Genomic DNA, 17,501 nt, shown 5'->3' on the forward strand with positions numbered 1-17,501 from the left:
TCCGCTATTAATTATATTAAAATATAATTATGGCAATTGAAAAGATAAATGCGATAAATGGCAATTTGCTTCGACATTTTTGACAAGAGAAGATTGTCTTTAAAATAATCAAAGATAAATATATTTAAAAAGACATCATTCCTTGAATTTTATATTTCACAGTTTTATATAACATGCATATCGAGATCTATGGATATGTTTAACATTTTTTGATTCTATTTCTCCAAAAGGAAGATATATAAATCGACATTAAGAATCATAAAAGCTAGATAAGCAAACATCTCATTTGTCGAAAATAAGATAAAAAATGTATATTGTTAAACATATCATTTGCTACAAATATAGATGAATTAACGTTTTTGTAAAATATCGTTTGTTCACCTCTTACTATCAGCATTTTAATTAACATTTAGCCATAGATTATTTTTTCGGAGAGAACATGTTGTTTCGCATTAATCGCTTGCTTACGTCGCGCGAAATAGAGCTGTATCTCTTGACAGACCTGATTTATTTATCGCTCCTCGTCGCGGTTTTCGTTATTGCGTAATAGAAGTTATTCTCTCTCACTCGCGAAACCGGGCGATCCAACGGCTAATCCAATCCTATTTACATCGCGGAACTGTCGCGGCATTGACGTGCGCGGAAATAAATCCCGACACGACTAACACGAGCGCTCACGCGCCGCGCCGCGTCGAGGGTACGTGTAAATCCCGGGCTTTCTCTCGGAACAAATCGAATGTCGGTCGATGTAAATGAATTCCGCTCTAATTGCAATTATGCGACACGAATGCGCATAAACGTTCGCGTTATGCGATAAATGACACGTCACTCAGAGGCCGCGGTGCGCTCGCTCTCTCCCTCCCTCCCTCCTCTCCTTCTCTTTCTCTCTCTCTCTCTCTCTCGCGTCATTGCGAATTTATGAAATGGCGATCGTTATATCCGTATCGGGCCCTCTCGAAACCGTTCGCGTTATAATTGCAATTAATCAATAATTGACATCATATAATTGGGCGGCCGTCGAGACGACAGGCCGTTAAACATTCACGTCCAGACGTCTAGTTGAAGACACACGGCGTAATAATCTTCTAGCTTCTCAATGTTGCATAAGATGCGATCTTTAACAAGTCTGATGTTCTAAATTTAAATGCGAAAAATTATTATAATTATATATTCTTTATCGAGTCACATTTTGGTTGAAGAATATCATCACAATTACATTCACCGCATTAGATTTGAAGGCGAAAAATAAGTAATTTTATTACAATAAATAAGATAAGAAATTCATCATTTCTTTGAGAAATTAATAATGCAACTATATTGAAATTCAAAGTTGTATTTATTTCTAGGATATTGACTCTATTATAAAAAAATTAATTCGTTAAAAGATATTACGTTTATTTTATCAGATTGTGGGATTTATATTGTTGTAAAGAATTATAATTGAACGAATAAATTCTGGAGAGATTTCTCTGACACGAATCGTCAAATAACTGAAACTCATAATGAGAACATCTTTGAATCTTGATGGAACGTCGACCTCGAAAATCCGAGCTATAATCGATAATACATCACGTCAGGGGCAGTTTCAACACAAATACCACCCCGAGAGTGAATGGGTAAAACGACGAGTACGCCAATCGCGGTAGGCATATCGTGTAAATACGCGATGGAGATCACCCTTGTCCACTGAACCGAACGCCAATTTCTGACTGACTCGCTGTTTAGCCGACCCGATTTATTTATCGGCCAGCTGTGATTAGACTTTCGCTTTATCGCGGATTCGCGGCCTCGTCAAATACCCACAAGCCATCTGCATTTGTTAATGTCTGACCAAACATCGCGCAAGTATACGAACTCGTTCAAACGGGTCGATGATATAATTTAATTTCGACAAATCGAGTGCGAGCACTCGATTTGTCAAAACGTTTAAACTTTATCTCCACTCGTCGCTCCGTTCTTTTGACTCTCTTTCTTTTTCTTTTTTCCTCTCTCTCTTTCTGTTTTTTTTTTGGTGATATGCATTTCGAATGCTTTCCACCTGTTGCTAAAAAAGGAAAACTATTTTGTATCACCATTGCGGTCAATATTTTAATATTTTTTTCTTAAGTTAATATCGTTATTTCTTAATATTATATAAAACTTTTTTGCGTCATATAGCTTTGTCGGCTTGGACAGAGCGGAAATAAACGAAAGCTTTGAAAAATTTGTGAAAATTTCAAATAAATATATTTATTAGTTTATTTCATAAATCACGCTAAGAATTGTATTCCTTTTCCTCAAGATCCACACTTTTCAAGATTTACAATTAGAAGTATCATATACGAAATTGATTTTATTTTTGTGTTTAATGCAATGCATGTTCCTAAGAAATGCTATTAAATAGCTTTGTTATTATACAACAAATATAATAATTTTCATTTTTAAATTTATACCTCTTACGTTGTTTTTTTTTTGCAAAATTTTATTCACTCTAATATGTCGCTTTATCGAACCATCTCGTACGTATACCAAGGTGTCTGACTTGACGCTGACGTTACTACTCGAGACTTAATCTCCCGCGTTCGCCGCGCGATTTCCCACGCGATGATGAACACTTGAGTGCCGCCATATCATTGCCACGAAAGAGCACGCCCGTTCGCGCGGAAGAAGCCAATTCGCAAGTTGGAAACTCGGACGGGAGAGCAGTTCTCGCGCTCGTTACGAGATTAAGGAAAAAGAGCTTTCGAGCTTTCAGCGGGGCGGGATGGCGACCGGGGCACCCGGTGACCACCCACGAAGACGTGCCCTCTCACGAGGTGTCCTATCGCCGATCCGAGCTTATTCCACCCCTCAAGCTCGGGCCACACCCGCAATCATGCGCAGTTTCCACCCCTCGGCCAATGGAAAACGCCGGGTGCTTGCAAGCTCGCCGTTCCGGCTCCGGCTTTCGTAGCCGTGCCACTCCGACCAAACACCACGTGGCACGCGTCCGAGTTGCACGTGCATTCGCGGAGCTGCGAGAGCCCGGTGCGCGCGCGAAAGCGGGCGCTTGCGAGAGAGCTTACGAGGGAAAAAGAGAGAGGAAGTTCCAAGTAACGGGAAGATATTTTCTCGTCGCCGGAGAACGTTACGCTTCCGCGCGAATCTCTTGAATAGCTTCTTTCTCTAACTCATACCCTTCAACCCATTCCACACCGTCATTCCCTTGCCTTTTTCTCACCCTTTTCCTCTGATATTTACCTGTCTCTCTCTCTTTCTCACCCTCATTCTCCATTCCCCTCCGATTTCAACGCTTTATATAAACGATCGATTGCGTCATTGTCATATTATATTACTGTGACGTGAAAGATTTAGTCGTGCTTCGGAAAAACCTGCCGAGATCGAGTTTCCATTGAAAATCAAGAACAATCGACAAAGACGTTTCAACGTGAGTTACGGACAAGGTTAGAAAATTATTTATTTATATTACTTATTATTTGTAAAATTATCTCCTTCCATATACATTTCTTTTACAATTACTTGTATAAAAGTAATTATTCATGTGTGCGTCTCCTTTAATTATATCTTATTATGTCTAATTAAAAATAGAATCATTGGACATATTTTTAGTAGTAATTATGATAATTGAGATTCATATTTGTATCCCTTTATGAGATAAAATATCTATAAAAATAAACGTGTAAATAATAAATAAAAGAAATGCATTTACATAAAATCGAATATTTCATTCGATAGTATAAAAATTTCATACATGATAAACAGGGTAAGAAAAACGATGTAAAAAAACATTTCATTCATCTTTCGCGATTAACAAGATATATATATATATATATATATATATATATATATATATATTATTCTACAATTATAAAATATTATTAAGATGTATTATGTATATTATGTATATTAGTTAATTTTTATTCACATTTATGAAATTATTTATGATAATATTATAATTAAGCGTCAATCTTAACTCGTAAATTTTTTCCTTTGATATAATTATTTTATAATTAATTTACATCGATTGATAAATTGTTTTATATTATTAAATATATAAAATATATATGAAATGAAATATAAAAAATTGCTTAATTTGTATATAGTAATGTGGACACAAATTAATCTGATGCAAGAGATAATGCTTTATTTTTATAACTAATCTTTTATAGCGCGCTTATATGAAAATATGATATGTAAAAAATTTTAGAACATAATATGCTACATGTAAGAAACTTTGATGTATAATAGTACTTGGCGTTGGTTGGAGAGAACCGATATTCAACAGTTGGTCCTTCTTTTATCTTTGAAACTTAACCCTCGATGCTACCCTTCAAATAGACACCCTATGTTCGTATACCCTAAGAGAAGCACTTCTTGAGGGTGTAACATGAAAGTATTTAAAAAAGTTGATGGAATTTTCTGCGTAAAACAAGGCGAAAATATATTTAGAATAATGAAATGAGAAAGAGAAATAAAACTAGTACGTGATATATTTAAATCTATACTTTAACAATTTAAAATTTTTTCTAGTAAAATAGAATTATAATTTACAATTATATACATATCTAATAATTGATATATATGTATATATACTAATATTTTTTTTATATTTAATTATATTACAGTATAAAAGATAAAGATTAACGTAAAGACTAATTTTTATTTTTACATTATTTTCTTCCATTTAATATTATGTTATACGAAAAAGAAATAATAATTAGAATACAAGAAAGTATACTAAGAATCGTAAAAATTGTATAAATTTTAACAAATTGATTTTATATGATATTATATATACATTGCAGATCTCATGCGTTCCTTTTATATAAATTATTTTCTCTGGTCAATTTAAATACAAATTCTTTTTCTAATGAATATGCTGATGCACAAATTTATAATTTTTATTTAAATGTTTTGATAACTAGAACTTTTAAATTGTATATAAGTGTAATAAAATAAAATTTATTTATTTATTAAATAAAAAACAACACACTGTTTCTATTTATTTATATTCCTAAAGCCTCTTCTTCTAAAAAAAATTTTAATTTTTAATCGCATGAATTAAAAAAAAAATGATCGCGATTTTTCAATGTGCTTAAGAGACAGATAACAAAATAATTCTAGATTGGTGCCAAAAAGTCCACAAAGATAAGATTTTTATTTATAGAAAAAGTTTCAGAGACTTAAAACAACCTATGTAGTGCATTATATATATATGTATACAAATATATGAGGTAGATAAATTTTATATTGTATATTGCAAAATTATGTATTTTATAATACTTTAATTAATTAATTAAAAATTTTGAAATTTATTACCTTAAAGTATGTATATATATACGAGCATCTAACGTGGCAAACGAGCCAATTTATTTTCAAAATATACCAATCCATCTGTTCGCCCGCTTGCGGACATTCTTTCTTCGCTCGAATTCGACCGACAGTGGAGGAATTCGCAAACTCGGTGCAATAGGTGCGGCCATAGGTGTAACATATTTATGTTGTGAACCGGCCGAGTGTGAGCAATAAATAGCGGCAGTGTGGGGGAAGAACGAGAGAAAGAGAGAAAGACGAGACGCGTATGGGGTAAAAGGGGGGACAGTTGAGGCGCGCGAGGCCAGAGCGATTACGTTTCCCAAACCCCTCGGTCTCTACGTGCGACCGAGTCACCGGCACCACCATCCACCACCATTTCGCTCCCTTCAACCCCCCGAGCGAGCCCCCGCTCGCGTCTCTTCACCATCTCGTACCATCGGACCCTTTACGGCGCCCGAACAACCCTATTCGTTTGTTTCCAGCCCGTATGTATGCGTACACGAAGGTATGCAATTTCGGTGTCGGGTATGCGCGTTACTGGACGAACGGTTCGCGTATCGCGTATGCGTCGCATTTCGTAAAAGAATTCATTTCTCTTGCAGAAAACGAATCGTTTCATTCTTTCGAAATATCTCGACTTTAAAACTTAAGTAAATATAAAGGATAATTATCCTGCTGATAATATATTTAGCGAAAATTCAACGAAAGTCTTGTACAAGCGTCACATCGATATTTTATCACTCATAAAAATGTAATAAATAAAATTAAATAAAAATGCAAGCGATAAATGATAGATATTCGATTTGATCTTCGCGTATGCCATCAAGATTTTCATGAAGTGAAAATACAGATTAAATGTTTAAATATAGTAATAACAGTAGTGTCCTGAAAATCAAGGTACGAATGCGCGCCAATACATATTAACGTCCCATTACTCTTGCGCTACTATGACGATTACGCAATGTTCTCCAATAACGAAGCACACGAGTGCATAACGGGCTCGTCGCGCCGATACGCGGACATATCGGAACGCAGACTCATCGGGATCCGAATCCGACATTGCATGCTCGCATAGTTATGCTGAAAATCTTGACTGGAGGACCCTTTCGCATTCCGGATCGCCCGGAGCCAATACGATCGAGGATGCATCTGGGTGGCACGCCGATCGGGAGATGCGCTAGTCGGCCAGTCGGGTAACCAAATGATGCATATCTCGTCTCGGTACGTCGTGTCCCGGATGTCTCGCACCCACTGTAGGAGCCGGCGAGGGATGGGCGAGCATCGAGATCGTCTCTCTATCTTAGGAATGGACGGGGGGAAGGGGAGGGGTGGGCGAGGACTCAGCTCGAAAGCCGGGTGGACTCGGGCAGGCCAACGTATCTCATGGTTGCCGATGAGGTCGAGAGCTTGCGGCCGGATGCCAGTCTGACCATGTCTATCGACGCGTTACTTGCGAGCTCGTCAGCCTCTCGCTCCTAGACGCATCCTCGCCAGAATCCGAGCAATGCGGCTCAAGAGTCCGCGCCGGCGCTGCAGCTGCACTCTAGGATGCGGTTCTCGGCCGCTCCGGCTGCCGAGTATACCCGGCTATACGATCCTCGACAGGGATTGGCCGGCCGAGCATCATCGAGACGGGGGGCATTGGGGATGGTCTTCATCGGCTGCTGGTATGCGTAGTAATAGGGGGAAGTTTCGTCGTGTTATCGAAGGAAAATTGCGAGCCACCCTAGAGACAGGAATGATAGCGCGAGAGCATCGTTGTTTCCGGATTTTGTATTTTTTTTTCTTCTTGATATAATATTTGATATATAAAATGCGATACAAATCATGTATTTCGTCGCTTAAACGCTACTCCAAATATGGAATTGTATTTAAAATGAAAATGGAAATATATAAAAGGATGAAAGGATATAAATTTATGTCTGTGGATTTATAAATGTTTTATTTAGTGGTTTAATTCTGGTCAATGATGTTTAAAAATTCAAAGGTATACATTAAATTCGTTGTTACGGTCATGAAATATACATCACCCACAGTGTATTATATTAATAATTAGGTCGATTCTTGTTTAAGCTTTTAATCGAATACTGGGAAAACGCGCGCACCGCTCTCGATCGCTCTCGCTCGGTGTGACACAGAGGCGCGCCGAATGCGGCTTTTGCAAATGAATTTTTCGGGGCACGCCATCGTTCCGCGTTGATACGTTTGCATCGCGGTGATTTCGCAGGGCACCGAACTATATAACGCGCGAGGGTAACGAAATTCCCCCGATGCGTGCATCTCACGCATTCCGCAGCGAGATTGCGCAAAAATCGGGCGAAACAAACGCAACTAATTTAACTGCTTTCGAACAATTAATCCGAAGCATTTAATTTAATTGCGCCGCAGCCCGTCGAGTCCGGCCAGTGGCAGTCGAAACAACGACCGGCGCAAAACCCGGGACGGAATTTTCGGCTCGACGCGATGGCTCGAATTCTTTGGCGCGTGTAAAACAAAATAAAAACATTTGGCATAACGGTCGAAAGTTGATTCGGAGAAAGCGCGCAAAATCGCCATTTAGGATTTAATGCTATTTTTTTCGCAAAAATAATCCCATTTTAATAAACACACATATCTTCTCTTTATTGTCTTTTAATGCATCTTATCTTAAATTTTATTTAAATTTTGGTTTATTTTAGTGGCATAGCAATAAATAATATTATTCATTTTTTCTTTATAAAAATTTAGTATTCTCTCTTTCCGCAATTTTTCACCTTCAATATATGTTTTAATAATTAATCATTAAATTAAGCTTTCTCTTAAAGTTTATTTAAAATTAATTATAAAAAAAGTGTCCTGTAAATCTTTTTTGCTAATTATATATAATAGAAGCAAATGAGCGCTTACAAAAGTTCAAACGTGTATAAAGATTAAAAAACAACACCTAGTGACAGAGTAAATAAACGGAGAAAAAGACAGGAACGAAGAGACGATATGGAGAAAGTGGAGGAAGGATGGGCGCGCGCTAGTGGGTGGGTATAATTAATAGCAAACCCGTATAAATCAGAGACAGGTTGGATGCACGCTGGTACGCGGCGTTCTCGATGCAGGATTATTCCCGGAGGGGCGGTTACCCCACGACTCGCTAATTTTTCACACAGCCGCCATAATGGTCCGGGCTAATTACTGATTTTTATCTCCGCGAGTTGCTTCCACGCGAGTATGTGAATGTATGCGTGCACGTATCGGTATGATCGAGAGATGTAAGAAGAAAAAGATAGGCGATAAAACGCGCGAGAAGAAAAGATGTTACATATTTGTCCGTCTAATTACATAGGCCCATATTCTGAATCTTCTTTCATCGATAAAAGTGCCTCTAAAAGAGGCTTATAAGCTTTCTGATTGGCTACAAGCCACTTTTAAAAGCACTTTTATCGATAAAAGAGAATTCAGAACATGGACCATAGTGTTGCCACGAATAATTCTTTCAAGGGAAGTCTTCGAGGAGAAAGAAAGAGAGGACGAAGTTGCACGTCTATAAGATCGCATCTATAAGATCGGTGATACTCGCCGCGACGCTTTCGTTTACACAATTCGTCAACGACGAGGAACTTTGCGAATTCGCGCACGCGAGTTCTTCGTCGCGCTACAGGCCGCTCCAAGTTTCGTACGTATTTCAGGCGTATTTCTCCGCTTCAGTAGATTATAGCTAACCAACCCCAGACGCGTATGTACTTAACGTAACCCATGTAAGCTCACGCTAGAACAAATTTACCACCAACCGCCCGCTTTCCCCGTTTTCGTCGTTGGTCCTGCCTCGCCCCGCCGAGGTATACGCGCTCCTCGAGTCCCTTCTCGCCCCCTAATTCGCCCTCGAAACACCGATGTTATGAAGTTGTGTTGAACTTTTCGCGAGCATAGTTTGCAGAACACCCTCGGGTGACTGCGAATGCTTACCTTCGCTCGTGACATATATCTACAGGAAGGTCGTCTGACAACGGGAAGGTGGAGATGGAGCAGGCAGGAGAAACAAAAGGTGAATCGAGCGACTTGGCGAGGAAAAGAGGCATCGATGATGTTTCGTCCATCAAACTCGCGCGCATTTTTATCGAGAGCTTGATAGAGATTAATATTAGCAGCTACCTGTTGCCTGTCATAAGATTTTAATCGGCAAACCACATCGATTCAACGCTGCATGATAACCTTACAACATGACTGTAAAATCTTTGAAAAATTCATTCAATCATGAGTCAGATATATAGACTTAAAGTATAAAATTAAAAATAGAATTGCTTATTGTTTTAGAACAGCAGTTAATTTTATAATCATTTTATAGTTTGCTAATATAAAGTTGAAGTTCGCATTATTGCATAAAACTCTGAGATAGACGAGATCTTTCGCGATAAATATCAAAGAGTCGCATCAAAATGTACGGCCGTGTGTTCCTTTGTTTCAAGCTTCTTTCTTTTTTTCTCTCCAAGTTTGTAGATCCTACCTAGCGTATACGCGCGTTGGCAGCTAAAATGGTACACGCGCGTTAGGAATTCTCGGCACGGCAGTCGGAGCCAACAGGCTCGGCAGAAACTTACAGGACCAACTTTGAGGGGGGTAACGGTATTACAACGTTATTAGATTTACCGCAAGCACCTACCCGGAGGCACTCCTACACATTACCCACATACCCCTACCGAAGTATAAGTAACCCTAAGCGTCCCATAGAGCTCACTCATCTCGTGGGCTCTACTGCCGCGAGCATTAAATTATGCGAGTGCGTTCTGTAAGCTACTGCAAGCTGTTGTCAAATACATCGTTTGTTCTTTATATTAATCATCAAATATTAAACGCAATAAAATTTCTTACACGAAAACGATGCAAAAAACGTACAATTATTAAATAATATTAAGGATGATATACTTGTCGAAATTTAGATTATATGAACGCGAATGTGTCTTTGTTTAATGAAAACTTACATTAATCTTTAATTATTTTAGAATATTATCCAAATGTAAAGATCGATAACATTCTTTAAAAATGGTGAGAAACGAAAGAACTTTGCTCACATGACGAGTGTGATTTGAGATTTAAGATTAAAGTAATACTTATTTGAAATTAACCTTCTCCAAAATTGAGACTAACATGCAAGGAGACATCAACACATAAGAGAGAAGACAAATTTTACTTTCTTTGAAGAAGAATTGTTAATATGAAAAATGTGTATATATATATCTATAAAAAGCGTGATTTAATTTTAAAAAAATGATAGAAAATAATTACTATTTACGCACAATTACAAACGTAGTGCTACAAATTCTTGAAGACAGATAAAAATAAAACGTCGATTTAACATATTTCTGGCGAGGTAAAACGTTCCCTTTTTGAAAACAATATCCATTGATTTTTATTTATAATATGATTATTGAATTGTTAACATTCGTGTATATATTTCAATTCAAGTCTTATGCTATTAAGGTGATTTAAAATTCAAGCGCCATTTATGCTTCAATACGGATTTGACAATTCAAACTGTATACACATAATTCAAGCATAGATATGCATTACCCTCTCTTCATATTTCTTCTCTGTTCCCTACGATAACGTTTTCAATCCTCGCTCAATGTACGGCAACGTTTTCGAGCGTGGCATAAACAAATGTATCCCACGTAATTCCGTGTAATGGGCAAGTTCGTCGGGAGAGAAAACGGCAAAATAATTTAAACGTGCAAGAAATATCGAGTCGTGTGGCGAGCGGAGATAGCTGCGGTGCGAGAAACGCGAGAGAACGAGAGAAATTTCGGCGCGGCTGGCTATTGAGTAGCTACCCTTAAGATAAGGGTGGATTCACCCCGTCTCTCATACGTTTCCGCTATCTGACGCTAAACGGCACCGCCGCTCGGTAGCCTTCCACGGTAGAAGGGACGGCCCCGGCAGCGCACTCGGTTCTACATAATACGCTGGCACATTACTGTCGAAGCGCCGTTAGATAAGCGGAATTTAGAACGGCGAGACAGGATTTTTGTACGAGCGACGTTTGTGAAGGATCGCCGGATCGCTGGATTTGTGCGCCCAGCGTTTTTCCGTTCAAGCAAATTCGCGTCTCCGCTTTTGTCCGAAAGAGATTTACGTAAGGTGTTCGTCTTCCGGGGTTAATTCTCAGGATATCTGATAAGAATTGAGAATAATACTATTGTGTAAAAAAAAAAAAGAAAAGAAAGAGAAAAGCAAAATTAGACTCATTCGTCATTTTGCGTAGACGTATAAATGAAGAGATCATTTTATTATTTTTTCATTATTGTTACGATGGTTTAAAAAAATACAAAGACATATATATCTTTAATCTAGTAAAGGTAGGGTAATGTGATTCTTATCGCTAAACTTTTCCGATGTTCGATGGAATAGAATCGCCAACGACAAAACTGATTTCGAAAGCCAGGAAAGACGAGACCAACGCAACAAAGGCCTTTACACGTCTCACCCCCAGCTCATTTAAGGCTAACTGTCCACAACGGGGGTGCAAACTACCCTTATCTGCGGACGTTTATGCCCACGCCTTATCTGGCAGCCCCTGACTACTTCGCGCTTGCTATAACAACTACGTATTCTCTCTTCCAAGCCAATCTCCTTCCTCGGACGCTCTCAAGTTCTCTTTCTCTTTTCTCGTCACTCTATTCTGTTTTCTCTATATTTTCTATTTCTATATAATCTTTATAGATTATATTCAATAAATTTTAAATCTGTATGATGTTGCATTTAGTAGCAAGAGATGTTTTTTTTTATTTTTTCATTGTTCCAGATAGAAATAGAACGTATTACGTTGCTCGAAACAATTGAGAGATTATTTTTCTAACGATTCTGTCAGTTATAAATGGAATAACAGCAAATTAAAAATTTAAAATAGAATTGTTATATTGATGTATTAATTGAAATGTTAGAGATGAGAAATTTTTAAAATTTGAATTATCTATATTATAAATAAATAAAATTGATATATACTTGACGAATAAATTTGCTATTCTATTTATTATATATTTGACATGCGATTATGAGTGATCATATTTGAAGAGATTTTGGCAAGAAATTTATTAAATGACAAATTAGCACGATTTATTTCAATTTATTGAAAGATTTCACTCTGTAACATAGAAAAGGAAAACAAAAGGCAATTGGAAAGATCTTGCTATTCCTTATCTAACTCTGTCGCTTCTATACTTCTGTCTCATTCCATTTCGTGAACCGAAGCGGTTCCTGAACGATGGGAGGGTTTAGTAGGAGGATGTTGCGGTGAAAACAAAGACGTTACTCGCCCCTATCTGGGGGTTGTAAAATAACCGTCGAACGACGACGAAACAGGGGCGTAATAAATGAGATAAGCAATGGATAGATTTCTCCCTGCGGGGAAGCATTATCGAAAGCGTTTCTTCTTCGTTACGCGCGATCGGTCTCATCTAGTCATATCGTGGAAAAAAAAAACTGTTCGTGGCGACGACGCGAAGGTAATAATAACTCTTACGAGAACAATTCGAGAAATCAAGAGAGTTGTGTATTCCTCGCAAATTGGCGTACATTGCCGGACGCGCGATACAAAACACCAGATTGTCCAGATTGATGCGGAACTAGTGGCATGCAGTACAGATGAAATAGCACATCCGGAGCCTATCCGTAAGTGTTATTGAGTCCGAAAGTGGTGACTGATATCGGCGGGCGGAGAGTGCGCTCGTTTGCGGGATCGCGCGGATACTGACGCATAGCGCTTGTAATCGCACGAGGCGCGTAACGTTACAGCGGTCATATTATCGACCGCGCAGGTCGTTTTTTTTTTTTTTTGCGCTCGCTTGGATGTCTCCGGATAAAACCGCGTCCGGGTTTTAGCGCGCAATTTTTTTTTTCGGACGAGAAGCGAGCACGCACGCACGCACACACGCGCGCGTGTATGCTCGTGCACGCACGTACGCACGCACGCACGCTCTCGGAGAACGTCGGACTAATTGGAAGTCTTAATGGCACTCGACGGTAATAACGCAGTTGGGATCCGGGTGTGTATGCATCATATCGATCGGAATTTGCAACAAACCCCTCCCCCCCCTCCTCGCTTCCCGTGCTTCGAACATTCTCTCGCGATTTGCCCCCCACCCGTCAATGACGAATCAACAAACGGGACTGATTTGATTTCATTCATTAATTCCGAGCGACTTCGCTCGGGTTGATTTCCATTATATTTTCTCGTCGATTGTGTGCACGTTAAGAGAGAGACGGAGAGAGGGCTTGCATAGTCGATCATGTGCGTAAGCGAGCGAGACAAAGAAGGCTGAAACACGATGAAGAGGATGCTCTCGCACTCTTTGGCGATAAATTGAAGAATCGAATAACGGTTGATAAACAAGGTATTAAATATATCGTGAATCACTTACTTCCCCTCCCCCCCCCTCACCCTCTCTCTCCCTCTCGTTTTTCCTTCCGTTCCCTTGTTAACGTTTTTTCGCTGTCACATACGACATCAATTTATTTCGACATATCCATAAAATTTTGATGTACGGGAAATCTATATCCTAGAAAAATATTGAAACACAAAAACAGAATCCGGTTTGTTGGCAATTCGGATTTCCCGGTTGTAGGATGTGAATTCATCGAGCGTACGCGAGGAGGTAAATAGGAGCCGGAAATGATAACTGTTCGCGCCGATATAGTTATTGTTATCGATATCACTCCTATATATATATTATTAGGATAAAAGATGCACGAAGTTTATTAGAAGATTGTCTTTAACAAAATGTATAAATTTATAATTTCGCTTTATTATTCAAAAATAATAATGCACCACGCACAAATATTCAATATATATTGATTTATTTATATACTTATCGAGGTATTTGAAAATATCAGACAATCATCGTAATGTGATCGGTGACTCGTATAAGATTTTTCCTCAGTTTAATATCAATGTGTGCTTATCGAGTGCGAGGGCGAGGATACAGATATATAGGGTGTCTCGCACCTAACGAATCATTTTTCATCTACACATTTCTCGCTCAATTTAGAATCAATCTATCGAAAATATCGGAAAATACTATCACTTGTATCATTCATTGCTTTTAATTATAAGTATTAAGCACCTTCTAACTTTCAAATTAAAAAGATCTATCGAAATAAAAAAAAATACAACTGAACAAAATTATATTTTTACTATCTATTCTCTTAGTCTTTAGTGAAGAAATTGTGCCATTGTCAAATCACCTATAATTTGAATATCTTTGGCCACTTTTAAAAAGTATTCCGATAAGTCTGGGACATCCCGTATACGTGAATATCGGCGAGGACTGCGGGAAAATGCCGCGAAGGGTGAAGGCCCTGTCTTATTGATATCCCGTAACTGTACCGTGATTTAATATAAACTGCACAAAGCGCCCACCTTTGATAGGTAAATATGAAATACTCCGGTCGCGGACAAGTGCCCTTTCGGGCACAGGCTCGCGCTCGAGGGTGCGTTCGGTCTCTCGACAGGATGCATGATACAACGTATACACATAACATGCCTTCAACATGCCCCGCCAGTTCAGGAAAATGTTCTCGGATGAAGAGCGCAGATACCTTGTGCTTTGAGAACTTCGAAGACCTCGTGCGTCTTCTGCCAGTATCGTATTGTCTGAATTCTTTCCACATGTGCATATCTAGCGAAACGAGATCCGCGAGATTGCCTGTGCGTCCAGTCGAATAAATATCGTCCGAAATAAAATTATACGACGACAATGCATCACAGCTATGGCTATTTAAAAATTAATATATTGACATTAAATGAATAAATAAATAGATAAATGTAAGATTTAAATCATTTGCGCGCCGAATGATACATCAAATGCTAATCCGGCAAGAGCTGAAATTGTTTTTTTATATTTGTTTTATTTATATCACCCTATATATTTTTAGACAATATTTAGAATTTGACACATTTTTTGAGAATATATGTTTTTTAAGACACGATATAATGCAATCAATTTCAATTTAGAGCCGAAGTATCTTTAGATAAAAAAATGAACAATTTGCGAATAAGTAGTCTACGACACGATTTGTATCGTTAATTTAATTATATATTTACTTGATATTCGCACGTAAAAAGAGGAATGAAAATGGAAAGGGATGTCGCTCGAGAACAGGTCGCTTTATTTAGTTTATCCGTCTCAGCACGCAATATTCTTCTCGCCGGGAGCGCGCTCTTTGATCCTTTATTACATTTTTACAAGCGATTACATTGGCCAGCCGCCGGCGATCCTTCGGGCCGATCTTTTATTTCCGTTCCTTACGACTGTCTTCGGATACTGCCTTGTGTTACCGGCGCGTGCCCATCTTCCCGAAACCATAACGAAGTTTCCTGCACCACGAGGAGAAAGATATTGTTCTTGTTTATAGCGAAGTTAACTCGAGTCCTGCCCCGCGACCAGAGTTCATTCGTCCGTAATTAAGTTTAAGGGATTATAGAATTGTTTCTCAAAGTCGATTAGAGGATCGGCGAGGAGATGGTGGATCTTGCTACGTGCACGGAGACATTCAGAATTCAATTTTTGAAATATCCGATAACAGGTCATTGATGAAAAGAAGCATGCGTATTTGCAACTAATAAAATAATTGAAATTCTCTCCGAAACAAGATATATTCGATTCAATTCTCGTACATCTCTCATCTTTTTCAAAAGATTTATAATTCTACAACGCGACAGATTATCCAATTATTTGTCTCGATTCACTGCATCCCACTCGTTCGAAATTGTAATCACTCGTATGGCATTTAAGAGCGTGCGACAAGGAGATTGTCCAAGCGGCCTTTAATTGGTACCGGCTACTAGTTAGCGCGAAATCATAGCTTTTGAGTGACACACGTCATAGACAGACGCGTGCGCTCGCTCGCCGGCGTTCCTACGAAAGGCATCGGGGTAGTCGGCTCAACCGCGCTTATTCAGGGTTCGCGAATTAAAAGTGGGTAAGAGAAAGAAGAAGATAGATAGAGAGAGAAAATATAACAGTAGGGTGCGTGCGCGCGTTCTCGCAATTTCAAACAGTCTCTCGCGACCCGATCCTCCGACGTGGAGTTCAGCTAGTGAGCCTGAGCGTGCAATGATTGATGCTGGGGCCAGCGGTCACGCGGGAAGAGAGAAGGGATCGGGGACAGAGGAACCGGGTGCTGATGGTCGACGAGGAAGAGAGAGAAGGAGAAAGAGAAGCAAATGGTGAAAGTGAGGAGGGCCGGAGGATCGGTTCTACGGCCTGGGGAAATTTAATTAACGTAAATGCCGCCGCCACGGCCGGCGCTACACGCCGTATGTGGCAATCGCTCATATGCAACTCAACCCTACCCCCTTCCGCTCTCATTTTCCTACTTTCTCGCTCTTTCTCTCTCTCTCTCTCTCTTCTTCCCTCTTCACCTTCCCCCGACACCCTTTCGCCGAACTGCGGTGCCGCGCCTCACCCCAAGCTTATCCGCTATCACGTGCATCGCTCTGAGCGGCCAGCTGGGGGTTATTAAACATCTAGGAAAGGGGTGAGAGGTTTCGATTGCGGGGCGATTGATGGATCTTGAATCGGCGGGCACACGAATCGGCACGATTTATAAGCCACGATCGATCGAACGAGCCGTCGAATCGCGCGCCTCGCGGCAACGGCGGCGGATAAATAATCGGTGTGTAATATCTTTGGCAGAATTCGAGCTGCTCCTTTTCCCCGGGGAGAGTTAATGGTCCGGGCTAATATATTCGGCCGACTCTCCCTCCCCCCCCCCGCGCGCGCGCGCGCGCACGCACCACTCGATACGGCGGAACTTCCGATAGCGCGCCTCACCGTCGCGAGAGGGTCTTTACGGATATCTGTTGCGGGTTGTATTCCTTTTCAAGCCAGGAGAGAAACCGTGCGATTCCGATTGTCAATCTTAAGTTCTTGAACATATATCTTGAAGTGTATACACATATAATATTTATCTATATCAAATATTTAAGTTTAGAGACATTGTTGAGACTTTCTTTCACGTATAATTTTTTTTTAGTAATTTAGATCATTTATAACAATCGCAATTATAGGTTTATTTTCTAAATTCAAATCACAACCGCAACATCTAATTTTATTAAATATATCGACTGACTTTTATATGGAAACATCAATATAATTGAATTGTGACGTTTAGTCAATCGTGATAACCAATCATTTAAATTACTTTAATTACTTTTTTTCAGAAAAATCTTAACCATTTAC

General features: G+C 39.2%; 1 protein-coding gene and 1 long non-coding RNA gene across 2 annotated transcripts in view; one reads left to right on the top strand and one right to left on the bottom strand.

Moving 5' to 3' along the window:
• Positions 1–17,501, bottom strand: part of LOC109610357 — a 180,648-nt gene that overhangs the window by 96,223 nt on the left and 66,924 nt on the right. The window lies entirely within an intron of this gene.
• LOC105256060 (LIM domain only protein 3) overlaps positions 2,928–17,501 on the top strand; it is a 79,985-nt gene continuing 65,411 nt past the window's right edge. Inside the window, exon 1 of the mRNA XM_011265702.3 lies at positions 2,928–3,422. The gene's annotated coding sequence lies outside the window, so the exon portion shown is untranslated. The remainder of the gene's footprint in view (positions 3,423–17,501) is intronic.

The sequence above is a fragment of the Camponotus floridanus genome, unplaced genomic scaffold, assembly GCF_003227725.1.
Source record: "Camponotus floridanus strain SB8 unplaced genomic scaffold, Cflo_v7.5 scaffold66, whole genome shotgun sequence".
Lineage (NCBI taxonomy): Eukaryota > Metazoa > Arthropoda > Insecta > Hymenoptera > Formicidae > Camponotus > Camponotus floridanus.